Here is a 15,520-nt window from a genome sequence, read left to right as displayed (position 1 = left end):
GGATTTGGGCAGCTTCTGTGAAATTTTCACAGGTTTGGACCATCTCAGGGAAATCTCAAAACTCAAAAATTGTTTCACCTCCTGGAAATATCTCCATGTGGTTGAGCCTTACAAATTCCGAGGAAGGATTTTACATGAAAGAAAAATTTTAAAAATGTATTCTTGTGGCTTCACTTCAGCCAGATTCATGCCACATGTTGAAATAAGTGCTGGTGTTATTCTTAGGTCATGTTTTCAGATTCACACGGCTTCAGGGTTATCAGGATCAGAATGACCTCCCAGTGTCTGTGACATACCCAGAAGGGTTGGTTCTTCTGGAGTGGACCTAGGTCTCTGGGGGCTAATGTACTATTTCTTTAAGACAAATGCCACCACTCTCCTCTAAATTTCCACAAATGCAACCTCAGAAACATTGACAAAATACTGCTTTAACTGAAAATTAAACTGAAGAACTGGGGATGCCTGGGTGGCTCGGTTGAGTGTCCCACTCTTGATTTCAGTTCAGGTCATGATCCTAGGGTTGTGGGATCGAGCCCCACATCAGGCTCTGTGCTACGCATGGAGCCTGCTTGAGAATATCTCTCCTCCCTTTGTCCCTCCCCTACTCATGCTCTCTCTGTCTCTAAAATAAATAAAATGAAAGAAAAAATTAAACCAAAGAATGGAACTTTTGTGAATTTCCTTGCTATGTGGCCACATCACTTTGTCCTTCCTCCCTATAATTTCTCCTCTCTGCTCTCTCTGGCCGGAGCCTTTTCTCCAGTCTCACTCTGCCTTTCAAAACCCCTTCAGTTTGCATACTTCCTTTAACAAAATCTCCATCTAAACCTGTGTGCTTCTAGGGGACACAGTGCACTTGCCACATGCAGACTTCTACCAGTATCATATCATCTTCATTACTCCAGGGAGGCATTCTGGGGTGGATTCTATGCCTGTTGGAGAGTTTGTCCTCATACTCAGCTGATCCTTTGTCAGTACCTTCAGTCTCTCACCCCTCATTTGACCTCCTTGGACCACACCGAGCAAAATGAATTCCTTTTACTTACAGCAGATGTTTGAATGCAGCCATATTTGCGCTTCTCTCCCCCTGCCCATTCCCTTCCTTTTCCAGATCTGGGTTGGGACACTTTTTCTGTAATGAGCCAGATAGTAAATATTTTAGACTCTGCAGGTCTTATGGTCTCTGTCACAACTACTTAATTCTGCCACTAGCATGAAAAACATGAAAAGCAGCCAGACGATACATAAATAAATGGATGTAACTGAGTTCCAGTAACATGTTATTTACAAAAACACACATTGGTCTGGATTTGGCCTATGAACCGTAGTTTCCTGGCCCCTTTACCAGAATATTCTCTTCAGCCTGAACATGTCTAAGTCTTTTGACCCCTGCTTACTTGGTGTGGCTTCAATTTTCTTCCTCATTGTAGTAACCATTTTCTGAGTACCTGTTAGTTTGTCCATCTCTCTTAAAATGTGGCCCCTAGAACAAGATGGATCATTCTGCAAATGCGGCCATGTAATACTGTTTCATGCTGCATTCTGAGCAGGAGAACGAGAGCTGGCGTACTATTACCCTTGGGAACTCCAACCTTGTGAACATTTGATGACCTTCTTAGTAAAGGTTGTAAACCTGTTAATCCACAGGCTGGAAGGAAAGAAACCGGAAGCATGATCTGTTCAGCTTGAGTTTAATATTTGATGCACAGAGATCTCTGACTTTTCTGATAGAGATTTGAAGGGGACACTCATCCACGGGAAACAACTTCTGTCCCCAGATGAGGATCCAGCAGATAATCTTGTAAGCAGAACTCCCTGAGAACTGAGATGAGGGGAAGAGGTGGTTGTAGGAGAGTGAAAAGGTCAATAATTAAGGCTCTGACTGTGCTGGGAGAGGCAAAAGAAGAAAATTAGACTGCCAGGCATGAATAATGAGAAATCTTTGATGGAATTAGCAGTGCAGAACAGATACTAAAGCTTCTTTATTCCTCTCATAGTTAAAAGTTTTTGCTTAGGCTGGATGGGGGAAGAAAAAGCAAGTATTTTGAGAACCCCCTTTCACTAAACATGAAAGGAGGATTTTGGAAAAGGTCTCAGAAGAGAGAGACACCTAGGGGTTCCTTGGAAATACACAGAGGCTGAGCCCCCTCTTAGTGTAATGCAGGGATTGGGAGGTAGGGGATGGCATTCAATTAGGTCTTTGTTCATCCAGCAATATCACCATTTAAATGTTGGCTGTTCTCACAGCCTAGTCTTGACATACTTCTCTGCTCTCCTTAGACTTTCTCACTAGGGGAGCCCATCCATTCCCATAGCTTTACCTGCCATTTTTGGGCTGTTGACTCCCAAATGTCTAGCTCTGGCTCAGACTTCTCCTTTGAACACGAGACTTACACATTCAGTGTTTTTCTTTTTTTTTTTTTTTTTTCCCCACTTGTCAACAAAATTGACATCTCACATTTAACACATCCAAAGTCACCAAAACCACGCTCTTGCTTTTCATCCTTTTCCTTCCTTGCACCCAATCTGAGCCTCTTCCATTCCTTAAATGACATCACCATCTACCCAGATATTTAAAGCAGTAAGCTAGGCATTGTTTTCTTTTGCTCTTTCCCCCCATCATTAAGTCCTGTGATTCTAAACTTTATCTCAAGTTGTCCATTCTCTTCATCTATATTGTTCCTTTCTTAGTCTAGGACACCACCATATCTCAGCTGGGCTCTGGCAGCAGCCTCCTAACTGGTCTTCCTGCTCCTGCCAAGAGCCCTGAGCAATCCATATCCCACCTGGCAGCATCTAAAGTGATCTTAGGATTCCTGTTTTGGATTCCCATTGCTTGGAGCATAAAATTGAGAACTTGAGCCTCCTTCCCACTTTTCCACTGCCTTCCTGTCTCCCACCTGTTTGTCTCCTCTGCTTCTGTCACCCTAGTTTCCTTTTGGTTTTCGAACCCAACAAGCCTCTTCCTGTCTTAGGACCTGCTCATCTCTGGGAATGATTTTCCTTGGCTTTTCCCCAAAGTAGGCTGTCATCCTTTATGTCTTAGCTTAAATGCTGTCTCCACAGAGAAGTCTTTCCTGACCCCCTTTATGAAGTGGACTTCCTGTTGTTCTCCACCTCAGCCTCTTGCTTCTCACTTCATGGACTTTCTTATTTTTTTCATTTTATATGTTTTTTTAAATCACTTTTTTATTTTTGTGTCCCTCAGTAGCCCATGTTCCTCAAGGGAAAGGCCACACCTTGCTCATCATTGAATTGCCAACACCCAGCATAGTACCTGAGACATGAGAATTGCTCAATAAATCCATATTGTACAGATAAATTAATGGAGAGTGACTTCTTTGAACTACAGACAATGAGCTTGAACACTTTGTGTTTTTCTTAGTCAGACGTTATGTGCAATTAGGCATACAATAAATGATGATGGGACAACATCTGTGTCTTGCCTGATGTTCATCACCAATCACTAAATTAGTCGGTTGTGCCTCTTTGACAGTTATGTTTTCAACTTAATGATTTGTTTCTCTTAACTTATGGCTCTTGGCTTTGTGGGGTCTGTTAGCCTGACAAAGTGCAGATTATGTTGATATTTGCTTTTTTATTTATAATGTCATTAACTTTAAAAATGCTTTTGCTTTTGGTAAGAAGACCTAGGTAGGGCAAGGTATTAGTTTGGTTTGGGTTATGCTGCTGTAACAACAATCCCTAAATCTCAGTTGTGTGGTGCAACAAGGTTTATTCTTAGTCACTTGCATGTCCAATGTGTGTCTGGGTACTGTGGGGTTGGTCTGTCTATTCTAGTCACTTAGGGACCCAGGCTGATGAAAGCTCCATCTGTATTTATCTGCTTGATCACCATTGCAGGGGGACAGTAATGTGGAAAATAACAGTGTCTTAATTCTTCCACCTGGTAGTGACATAAGTTACTTCTGCTCATATTTCACTGGACAAAATAGATCACATGGTTATGCCAACTTCCATGTGCCTGGAATGTGAACCAAATAATTGTGAATAATCTCATTGACTACTCCCATCAGTTACACAGAAGACCTCATATAAATGTACTTATTTGTGATTTTCCAGAAGCAAATTGAAATCCATTAGCCTTCAGAGGCTATGTGCAGTTCCAAGCTCTTATTGGGTACTCTTTGGTTTCAGAATGTCAGACTTAAGACCTTTGTTAGAGGATACTGTGTTGTGATGGTTAACTGCAGGGCTCTGATGTTAGTTTGCTTGTGTTCAGGTGCTATTTCTACTGTTTCTTGACTGTGTAATCTCTGGCAACTTTATTTACCTTTTCATGCTTCAGTTTCCTCATAAATAAAATGGAGGAGATAATTAAAATGATAATATTATTATATAATATAATTGATAATAAAAATATATGTAATAATCATAATAATATCATCTATCCAAATGGGGAGAGCTCAGTATTTGAAACATATGGATTCAAAAATAGTATTTATTATTATTGATTTTGTTAGATAGTTAATAAATTTTCTCAAAATCAGGAGTTCAATAACTTTGAATTCTTGGCTGGGATCCATCATTGAAGGGAGAAGTTTTTGAAGAGCACGGCTGGGGGAGAGGGGCAGAATTTAGTAGGTGTTTTACAGATTGTGGACTTCACTTGTATGGATGTGTGATTGAGTTCTAGCTTGTGCACCAGATACCAAGGCTTTGCTAAATTATATCACTTCCCTGGGTCTCAACCTCATTTGTAGGAAATGGAGTTTATCTCAGGGCTGAGATAAAGATTATTATGTAAGAGAGAATGGAAACTTCTATCAGTGATCAAAAATGATAGCTTCTATAATTAATTTTCTTTTGCTATATAACAAATTATTAGTGGCTTAAAACAACACTTGTCTATTATTTCACGTTTTTCATGGGTCATGAATCTGGCCAGGGCTTAACTAGGTCTCACAAACCTGCAATCAAGGTGTCAGTTGGGGCTGGGGTCTCATCTGAGGCTTGGGGTCTTCATCCAAGCTTATCCAATTTGTTGGACTGAATTCAGTTTCTTGTGGGTGTTGGGCTGAGGACCTCAGCTCCTTAGAGCCTGCCCCTCTCCACAGACTGATCATAGCATGATTGTCTGCTTCTCCTTGAAGACCAAGAAGTGAATCTCTGAAACTTCACCTTGTTTAAAGTGCTCACCTGAGTAGGTCAGGCCCACCCAGGATGATCTCCCTTTTGATTAACTCCAAGTCAACTGATTAGGGACCTTAATCACATTTGAAAACTTCTTCCCCCTTTCCATGTAACTTAATCACAGATTCTGCCCACACTCAGCGACAGAGGATTATAGAGGACATGGACACTAGAGAGTGGGGATCTTGGGGCTAACTTAGAGTTTTGCCTTACTCTAAGAAGAAAAGATGTTGAAGGGAGGGATTATCACAGATGAGCATAGCCCAGAGGTTGAGAGAGCCTGATGTTGGGCTCAGATGGAGGAAGCTGGGAAATAAGTGTATAAAACTTTGTCCAGTTTGTGCTTCTGTTGGGGCTGTGCCTTCGTAAGCCAAGGCCAATGTTAAGACCAGGTTGTTTGGATTCTTTTGCTTCTTTCCTCCCCAGTCACCGCCTGTAGTCTCCCAGCCCTCCCCATCCCAGCCTGAGACCCTTCAGCTGTGAGTTAGGATCACCAGGTGCCATGATCAGAGATGCAGGTGAGCAACAGGTGGGATCACAGGGACAGAGAAATACCCATGATACTTCTTCCCAATGGCTTTGCAGACCACAGGGAAAAGAAGACAAACTTCAAGTGAACAAAAACCCAGAGAGAAAATGAATTTTTTTTTTTTTTTTTAAATTTTTTTTTCAACGTTTTTTATTTATTTTTGGGACAGAGAGAGACAGAGCATGAACGGGGAAGGGGCAGAGAGAGAGGGAGACACAGAATCGGAAACAGGCTCCAGGCTCCGAGCCATCAACCCAGAGCCTGACGCGGGGCTCGAACTCACGGACCGCGAGATCGTGACCTGGTTGAAGTCGGACGCTTAACCGACTGCGCCACCCAGGCGCCCCGAGAAGATGAATTTTAAGTGGTGATGTTTTTTCGGAAACTGCCAGATGTCAGAGGCTCTTTGAAACAAAACAAATGCTGTCTCAGTTCCGCAGAAGGAGGGCTGCAGGAGCTGGTGTGATGTGCCGAGAACCAAATTACTAACCACCTGTGCAGGAAAATAGTCTCTTCTTGCTCACGGGGCCATGGGGCACACTTGATAACAATCAAGATACAAATCAAGGTCAGCTAGAAACAAAAAGCCACTAACCTTGAGATCTCTAAGTTCCTCTCAGTGAAGCCTTGAGCATGACAGGATCACTCCCGGGGAGTGAGCTGAAAGGGTCACTCTGAGACCTCTTTCATAGGGCCTGTGACAGGGTCTCTTTCATAGAGCTGTGCCCACAGCTCCCCTAATGGGACCACAGTGGAGCAAATAAATATCCAGGGAGGTCTTAAGCTGGCCTGAGGGCCCCCTTCACTCCCTTTTCAAATCCAGCTCTGTTCTGCACTTTGAAATTGCTCTTAGTTCTTGTCAACATCTGCCCTACAGAATGGATAGAAATTGTTTGCTTGTACATCACTGCCAGGCAAGATGGAGAAGGACCCTCCTCTGTCAACAGAAAAGGTGGCATGATAGAGTAAGATGGAGCGTCAGTTTGGATTATGAAGGATTCTTAGAATTGATATAATTCCAAAGGGGGAGGGAGAGTCTCAGCCAGCCTGGGTTTGGAATGACATTGATAAAGCTGGTGGTGCTCAATGGGATACAGATTAGAAGAAGCTTTTGTCCTTGCCTGATGCTAAATGGGCTGCCTGTAAGATGAACTAAAATTCAGAGTCGGAAAACAATTGCAGAAGACCACATATCATCGAGCGTTGTTGATAAATGTTAATGAGACAGGAGCAAGCGCTGAGATTGGGCAATATTGATTAAGAGAGGAAATAAAATGTGCTGAGCGGTTCTTGATAATCTCAGGCAATGACTGCATTTTGTTTAAAGTATCTCTTGCCACAGCATACATCCTTGTAAATCTGGGGTGTGATATATGCTATTGTCTCCTCCCCCTCTTCCCTACTTTCTCCATTTCATTCACTGTTGCTCATTCATTAATTCAACAAATATTTGAGTGTCTACCACATATCCACACAGCACCAGGTACTAGAGTTACAAAGGTGAGCAAATAGACACAGTTGTTTCCCTCGGAGTTTATGTACAGTGGTAGGACAGATGCTTTAAAAGGCAGTTTCAAGGAATGGGATATAATTTGAAAAAAAAAAACAAAAACAAAGGCCTTTATTGGGTGGTCAGCGGTCTACGGTAAGGCTTGGGTTGAGGTTGAAGGAGGAGTAGGAATGGGGCAGGGGCCAGGAGGAAGAGTGCTAAAAAAGCATCCCACAAAGGCAAAGGCGTGGGGGACAGAGTGGAATTTCCAAGGATTAGGGTGTGGGCAGTTGGGATGGGCAGGGAGATAAGAAAGGAAGCTAGAAGTGAGTGGAGTTAGCAGTACACTGTCCCCTTAAAAAGATATGCCCCAGCTCCAACCCTTGGTAGCTGTGAATGTGACTTTATTTGGAAATGGGATCTCTGCTAAAGACATTAAGTTAAGATGAGGTCATACTGGATTGGGGAAGGGGAGGGCGAATCCAATGACTGGTGTCTTCACAATAAAAAAAGAGGGAGATTCAGACACAGAGACATGGAGGGGGCATGGGAGAAGGCTGTGTGTGATGGGGGCAGCTGGAGGGATGCAGCTATTAGCCGAGGAGTGCCAGACATTGCAGGGGGCCACCAGAAGCTAGGAGAGGCAGGAAGGAGGCTTCTGTAGTACCTTCAGAGGGAGCAGTGCCCTACCAACGCCTTGATTTTGGACTTCTGTCTCCAGAACTGTGAGAGAATAAATTTCTGTGGTCTTAAGCCACTTGGTTTGTGGTACTTTGTTACATTAGCCATGGGGAAAGCTAACACAGAGGGGTGGAAAATGCAGGAGGGGCAAATCTGCTCCTTCAGTCCCCTTGCTCCCCAGGAGGAAAGTGTATAAACACTAGAATTGTGGTGATCACTGGGGTGGCTGAATCAGTTGCCCAAAGGGGCTGGATGGGGCCAAGAACAAATAGTCCCTATCTAGAGGGACAGCCACCCCTAAGCCTTGGCTGACTGTGCCATATATTCTGAGTTTTTAGGAGAAGTTATAAATCCGATTTTAAGAAAATGCAGAAAATCCTCATTTTTGAATATTGGCAACTAATTAACAAAAATTTAAAAACACTGTGCAGGCAAATCCAACCAGGTCTGCAGCCCTGATTTGGACTGTGGCCTGATACCTCATGAGAGAAGTTTAAAAGTATGTGAAATCATCTGTGTAGCCAAACACAATCATGTTTGTTTAGGGACAAAATAAAAATGGCCAATTTCTCATTAATTGAAAAAAATACACTGAAGAAAAATTCCAAGTGCTGTCTATGGAGACCTAAAATGACTGTCTGTAAACTTTAGTGTCCTAAACAGCCAAGGTCTATAATTGTTCACCCCCAAACTTTTAAGGTACAAATAGAGAGGACTTCAGGTCCTATTCAGAGGACACTGGGGACCTCAGGCTTTAATACAAGTCACACAGAGATCTTAATAAAATGCAGATTCTGATTCAGCAGGTCTGGGGTGGGGCCTGAGATTATGCATTTCTGACGAGCTACTGAGTTTGTGCCATTGCCAATGCTAGCTGGTTCAAGAACCTCACTTTGAGCAATAAAATTTTCAAGGATCTGTGCTACCACTGTGCACATCAGAAGAGAAGTTCCCCAGCTGTAACACTCACTGAAAGTAGCCTGTTGCCAACTGTCTGTGGATGGATGGGGAGCTAAACAGGGGAGTTGGAAACCGCAGGTACCTTTGCCTTTAGAAGCAGGAAGTAGGGAGCATTGCTCAAGGTGACAGAAAGGTTTGGGAGAGGTTCCTTTTGCTGCCTTTGGCTCAGTGGTTGGAATGGGAAAAGAGCAAGTCTGAAAGTGAGGAAACAAAGCATTTGGAGAGCCTCCCCAGACCAAATTTCAAGTTTGGCCTAGTGGAACCCTGCCGTCTCTTACTCAGGCCTGCGGCGTCTGGCCTCTCTTCCCATGCAAACATTTTTCTTTGCACTCTTGGAAAAATTGCACCCATAAATTGAATCCACCTTCAGGCAGTTTAACTTGCATGGCCAGCACTTACTCAGCAGATAACCACCAGCCTCATTAACCTTGGCTCATTCTCAAGAGGTTTTTTTTTTTGGGTTGGGGGGAGGTGTTGGTGGTGATGGTCGTAGAGCTTATGAATTATTCTTTGATAATTTCTGGAGTATGTTGGGGAGCAGAGTCATTTATTTTGTTGAGTAAACATAGTTGGTATTCCAAGCCTTGTTTGTTGGTATTGTTGATGTGTGCGCACACATATATGTGCATATGCGTGCGCACACATATATGAGTGTTGATGTGCGTGCACTCATTTTAAATGCTGAATAGTGACCTCTCCCTGGAGGGGGTCTCTTACTCATCTGATATTGCCAGGAGATCTGAAAAACCAATGCCTTGGGTTCTGTGAGCACTGTGTTTTTCGAAATGTAGTCCTTTGCCCATCTGCGTCAAATCACCTGGAGAGCTTGCTAACATGCAGATTTCCGGGCCCTGCCAGGGAACCGTGTATCAGAATCTCTCGCATTGGAGCCCAGGAATCAACCCATCCTGTGACCCTGATGCATAAGAATCTGGAGAATCACCGCCGTAGATGAGGCTCAGAAGGTTCTTTTTGCATGTCAGCTGAGTCATTCCACTTATTTTTGAGTGGTTGTCTTGCTTATGTGATATATTTTATATTACAAAGTATTTGTGTTTCTCAGGGATCACTGGGCTGACTTTTTAAATGATCACTACGCCCAGTGTAGTTTTGTTTGCTGCTCACTCTCATTTCCTCACGTTCTGTCAACAGCCCTGCTTATCATCTGTGGACTCTTGCCTCCTCTACTCTCTTAAGGTCTTACAGCTGCTAGGTGGTGGAGTCAGCATACAAGCCCAGGCAGCTTGGCTTCAAAGTCTGCTCTCTTATTCACCGTAGCAGGTAGCTATAGCAGACGCTGCTGGGGCCCTGCTTCATTGCTTAGCACTCACCCTCCTTTGTATACAGAGCTTCTTTCTGCACCCATGTCCACCTGCTTGCTCAGCCAGTGCACAGGGTAGACCAGATGTAACCAAGTGGTTTATGGGAAGTTACCAGTCACCAGGAAATTACCGTGCCAGGAGCAGTCCTCAGCCAACCACAGGCAGGGGTTCATTGTTAAACCCCCAGCTTCCTTTCCCTTTAGGAGACAGGTTCTGAGATAAGCTGTACGTAGTCTCCCTGAGTTGCCCAGTGCAATTGAGCCCCAGTTGCCCACAACAGGGCTTGCTCATCACACCCCTAGTATTGGCTTCTTCCTGTCACCATTTCACATCCCCACTCCCCTATCAGTGCTTCTTAGGATCACCTCCCAAATCAACTACTTGTACCCAAACCATTATCTCAAGAGGTCTGCTTCTGGGACAGTATGTGCTTAAACTGTCTTAGGCATATCCTCGTATTTAATCTTCACATTATCCTTGCCCAGTAGGAGCCATGGTCATCAGTCCCATTTTACAGGTGAGGAAAATGAGGCTTGGAGAATGGAAGCCACTTGGCCATGCTTAGGAGCCAAGCCAGGACTGGAGCCCAGGTCTGTTGGCAGCACTGTCCAGTTCCAAGTTTGTACTTTGCATTGTGGAGTTTATGGGTAACTGGTGGGTAGTGTGTGGCGTGTGTTGGATTGGGCAGCTTCCAATCTGTTCTTGCCATACCTCCCACTCCCAGCTGCGGGAGGCATCGTGGTGCCTCCCTATAAATTTACAGTACAGGTCAAGAAGGTAGGATCCTGACCTCAGGCCTGGCTGCCATACTCCCTGTTGAGTCAGTGTGTCTACCTCAGACCTGGCTTTACTTGTATATCAGCCTTTGACAGCAACTTGAGCTGAACTTGGCAGAGTGAACTCCAGTCAAGACAGATCCTTTCTCATGGAGTGCCCCCCACTCCTCACTGCTCCCAGCCTAAGCAGACCCTCCCACTGTGAGCTGACCTCTGGGTCCCAGTGAAGTGCTCTTTCAAAATGGACTTTTCCTGGTGGGAAGCCCTTCCAGGGTTTTTGTGTTGATCGATTTCAAGCCTATGATCTTGTTTGGGGCTGCCTGGGTTGTTCCTAAGGTCTGCCTTCATGTTACAGTTTTGCACTTGAGCCCACAGGCTATTCTGCCAAGAGTAGAATTTCTGTCTTTAAGAGAATAAATAATAAACTGCTCTGGAATGGTAATAACTTCTGGAGCCTCCTTAGGTCCAATATCTCACTTGTTCGTTTGGTGAATTCAGTGACTTCTCAAGCTGCACAGGTATGGGGAAGTGAAGTCAAACACCCACCCAGGAAATATCCATGGAGTGATTAATATGCACAGGCTGTAAGTGTGTGATCACAAACATGAGAAGGCATATTATGGAAAAGAAATACTAATATGAGAGAGCGTAACAGCGGGCCAAATTTTAAAACCATTGTTGGGTTTGTTGTATTGATTATTATAGAATTTATAGATTTTATAACGAAATCATTATAGACCTTATAACTAAATCATTATAGACCCTATAATAATTACAGATTATTCTCCATACTTACATTTGTATAAAGTATGCACATGTATACACACACATTTATACATATAAGTGGGTTTATTCACCAACTAGCTGTTTTATTTTACTTTAGAATATATCATGGATCTCTTTCCTGGAGTATACTTAGGGACTGCCTCATTAAAAAAATTATTATTGAAATATAATGACATACAGTGTTAGATTAGAATTGCTGAAGACTTCGTTTAAAAAATTCTTTATGATAGAAACTTTTTTTTTTAAAATTTTTAATGTTTCTTTTTGAGACAGAGAGAGACAGAGCATGAATGGGGGAGGGTCAGAGAGAGAGGGAGACACAGAATTTGAAGCAGGCGCCAGGCTCTGAGCTGTCAGCACAGAGCCCAACGCGGGGCTCGAACTCACAGACCGTGAGATCATGACCTGAGCCGAAGTCAGACACTTAACCGACTGAGCCACCCAGGCGCCCCTATGATAGAAACTAAATTTTAAACATATACAAAAGTTGTGAGAATAATAAAATGAATCCTCTTTACTGAACTTTAACATTTATCAACTTCTAGCCAAACATATTTATCTAGACACTTACCCCTTCCAATTCCCCCCTTCCCACACATATTCCCATATATCATATCACATTTATAACTTTCTCAGTAGACCCCCAGGCTTTTTAACTATTGTGTAATATCCCACTGATAAATATTCTGTAAATTATTTATCCTGTTTCCTATTAATGGGAATTTCAGCTATGTTTAGTCTAGGTAAGGACACATTTTCTTTCTTTCTTTCTTTTTAAATATGAAATTTATTGTCAAATTGGTTTCCATACAACACCCAGTGCTCATCCCAGGAGGTGCCCTCCTCAATGCCCATTACCCACTTTCCCCTCCCTCCCACCCCTCATCAACCCTCAGTTTATTCTCAGTTTTTAAGAGTCTCTTATGGTTTGCCTCCTTCCCTCTCTGTAACTTTTTTCTTCCCTTCTCCTCCCCCATGGTCTTCTGTTAAGTTTCTCAGGATCCACATAAGAGTGAAAACATATGGTATCTGTCTTTCTCTGTATGACTTATTGCACCTAGCGTAACACTCTCCATTTCCATCGACGTTGCTACAAAAGGCCATATTTCATTCTTTCTCATTGCCAAGTAGTATTCCATTGTATACATAAACCACAACTTCTTTATCCATTCATCAGTTGATGGACATTTAGGCTCTTTCCATAATTTGGCTATCGTTGAAAGTGCTGCTATAAACATTGGGGTACAAGTGCCCCTATGCATCAGCACTCCTGTATCCCTTGGGTAAATTCCTAGCAGTACTATCACTAGGTCATAGGGTTGATCTATTTTTAATTTTTTGAGGAACCTCCACACTGTTTTCCAGAGCGGCTGCACCAGTTTGCATTCCCACCAACAGTGCAAGAGGGTTCCCGTTTCTCCACATCCTTGCCAGCATCTATAGTCTCCTGATTTGTTCATTTTAGCCACTCTGACTGGTGTGAGGTGATATCTCAGTGTGGTTTTGATTTGTATTTCTCTGATGAAGAGTGACGTTGGGCATCTTTTCATGTGCCTGTTGGGCATGTGGATGTCTTCTTTAGAGAAGTGTCTATTCATGTCTTCTGCCCATTTCTTCACTGGATTATGTGTTTTTCGGGTGTGGAGTTTGGTGAGTTCTTTATATATTTTGGATACTAGCCAGATAAGGACGCATTTTCTACTTGTAAATGTGGAATTAAATGAAAGGTTTTTTTCCTCTTCTGAAGGGGACCTTATACTGAAGACACAGATTCTCTAGACTTAAGTAAAACAAGAGTGTACTTCATGGCTGTCTCCTGCCACTTCCACACCTAGTGGGGTGGGAGGGAGGAGTCTCTGAGCCAGGGAGTAAGGAGTGCAATTTTCTGGCCATGGGGTGGGGATTGGGTCATCATCCCCACAGCCTGAAAGGCCTCAGGAAGAGTGTGAGTCAGGCCATCTGGTCAAGGAGGCACAGTGGTTTCACCAGTGAGTGTAGCAGAACACAGAACAGACTCGAGTGAATGCTGTTCTTTGCTAGGGCTGCCACAACAAATCACCAATAACTTGGTGGCTTAGACCAACAGAAACTTATCCGCACAATTCTGGAATCTACAAGTCTGAAATCAAGGTGTTGCCATCATACTCCCTCCTAAGGCTCCAGGGGAGGATCCTTCTTTGCCTCTTCCAGCTTCTGGTCACTCCTGGTATTCTTTGGTTTGGGGCTATGTCCCTCTAGGCTCTGCCTCTGTCTTCACATGGCCTTCTTTCCTGCATATCTGTGTGTCCTTTTCTCTTACAAGGATACTCTCATTAGATTTAAGGCCTGCCCTAATGATTTCATCTTAATTCTTACCTTAATTACATCTGCAAAGACCGTATTTCCCAATAAGGTCATATTCTGAGGCTTGGGGTAGATATTTGGGAGTGGGGAGAGCCATACTATTTAACTCATCTCAGGGAGAGTTTTGGTATACTTCCAGTTGTCCTAGGCAAAAGGCTGGGACTTTTCTGGAGCTGAACAGGTGTTACTGTGGCAGCCAGGCAGTCACAGGCTAGGCATAGGGCAGTTAGGGAGTGTTCACCTACAAGCAACTGAGAACCCAATTCTCAGAAGGTAAATGGGAAGATCCATAAGAAGCCTGAAGGTTGGTGTTTCTGGGGATGGTTCAGAAGCTTCACGATATCAGGGGATTCTGCGCTTCTTTTCGCTTTTCCCTCTTGGTTGCAAGATGGCTGCTGTGAATCAAGCAGGAAGTGTTCACACAGCTCCATCCAAAGGTGTGAAATGTGAGTGAGTGAGAGGGTGCTGGGTATGGCCAGGTGTGTGTGTGTGTGTGTGTGTGTGTGTGTGTGTGTGTGTGTGTGATAGAGAGAGAGAGAGAGAGAGGGAGAGAGGGAGGGAGGGAAACAGAGGGGGAGGGAGAGAGAGAGGCAGGGAGAGAGAGTGGGAGGAAGGTGTTTTTTTTTTTTTTTTTTTTTTTTTTTTTTTTTTTATGAAGGAGGAAATGTCTTTCCCAGGAGACCTTCCTATATATCTCACTGGTCAAGATTGGGTCACCTGGCCACCCCAGCTGCAAGAGAGGGTGGGAAAGCAAACATCTCTTGTTCAGCCTCTGTAGACAGAGGCAAGAGAGAAAGAAAGAGCTGAGGAGGGGTCTCTACCCATGGATGGACAACCTTCCAACTCTTCCAAGTAAATCACCAATTAATCCATTATGCTCTTCCATGCGCTTCCCAATGCAACAAGTCATATCTTGTTGATCACTTAAGACCTATATATGGCAACTCATGTCAGGGACGGTCTCATTATGAGGCAGCTTTTGTTTGTAGGGCTCATGCTCTATGAAGAGGACTTTCTGGAAAAACCCTCTTAAATCAGTAGGTTTAATTATTTTCCTCACAAGTAGGACAGTGCTGAAATGAACATCCTTGTCCATAAATATTTGTACATCCGCTACCATATTTTGGTAAGTTACATTTTGGGATATGGCATTGCTGTGTTCAAATACCCTGTACATTCCTGGTGAGAGTTTCCTCTAGGGCTAGATGAGGGTCTCACTTGCTCATCTTCAAGCTGACTGTAGCCCACAGTTTTCAGGGACAACTGAGCAGGAATATGCATTTCTTTTGCTTCCCCTTCGAATCCATTATCTCGACCTGCTGTCCCTTGCCTGTTTTGGCAGTGAGGTTCTCTGATGACTCTGGAACTGTTGTATACATTATTCATATATCTTTTTATATCACCTACTGTGGCACCAGCTGGGGACAGCAAATACTACAAACATGGCACCAATAAAAAAGAATGTGTAATCAGTCTTTTA

Source organism: Neofelis nebulosa, chromosome 18, assembly GCF_028018385.1.
Source record: "Neofelis nebulosa isolate mNeoNeb1 chromosome 18, mNeoNeb1.pri, whole genome shotgun sequence".
NCBI classification, from domain to species: domain Eukaryota; kingdom Metazoa; phylum Chordata; class Mammalia; order Carnivora; family Felidae; genus Neofelis; species Neofelis nebulosa.
This window is presented reverse-complemented; position numbering follows the sequence as displayed.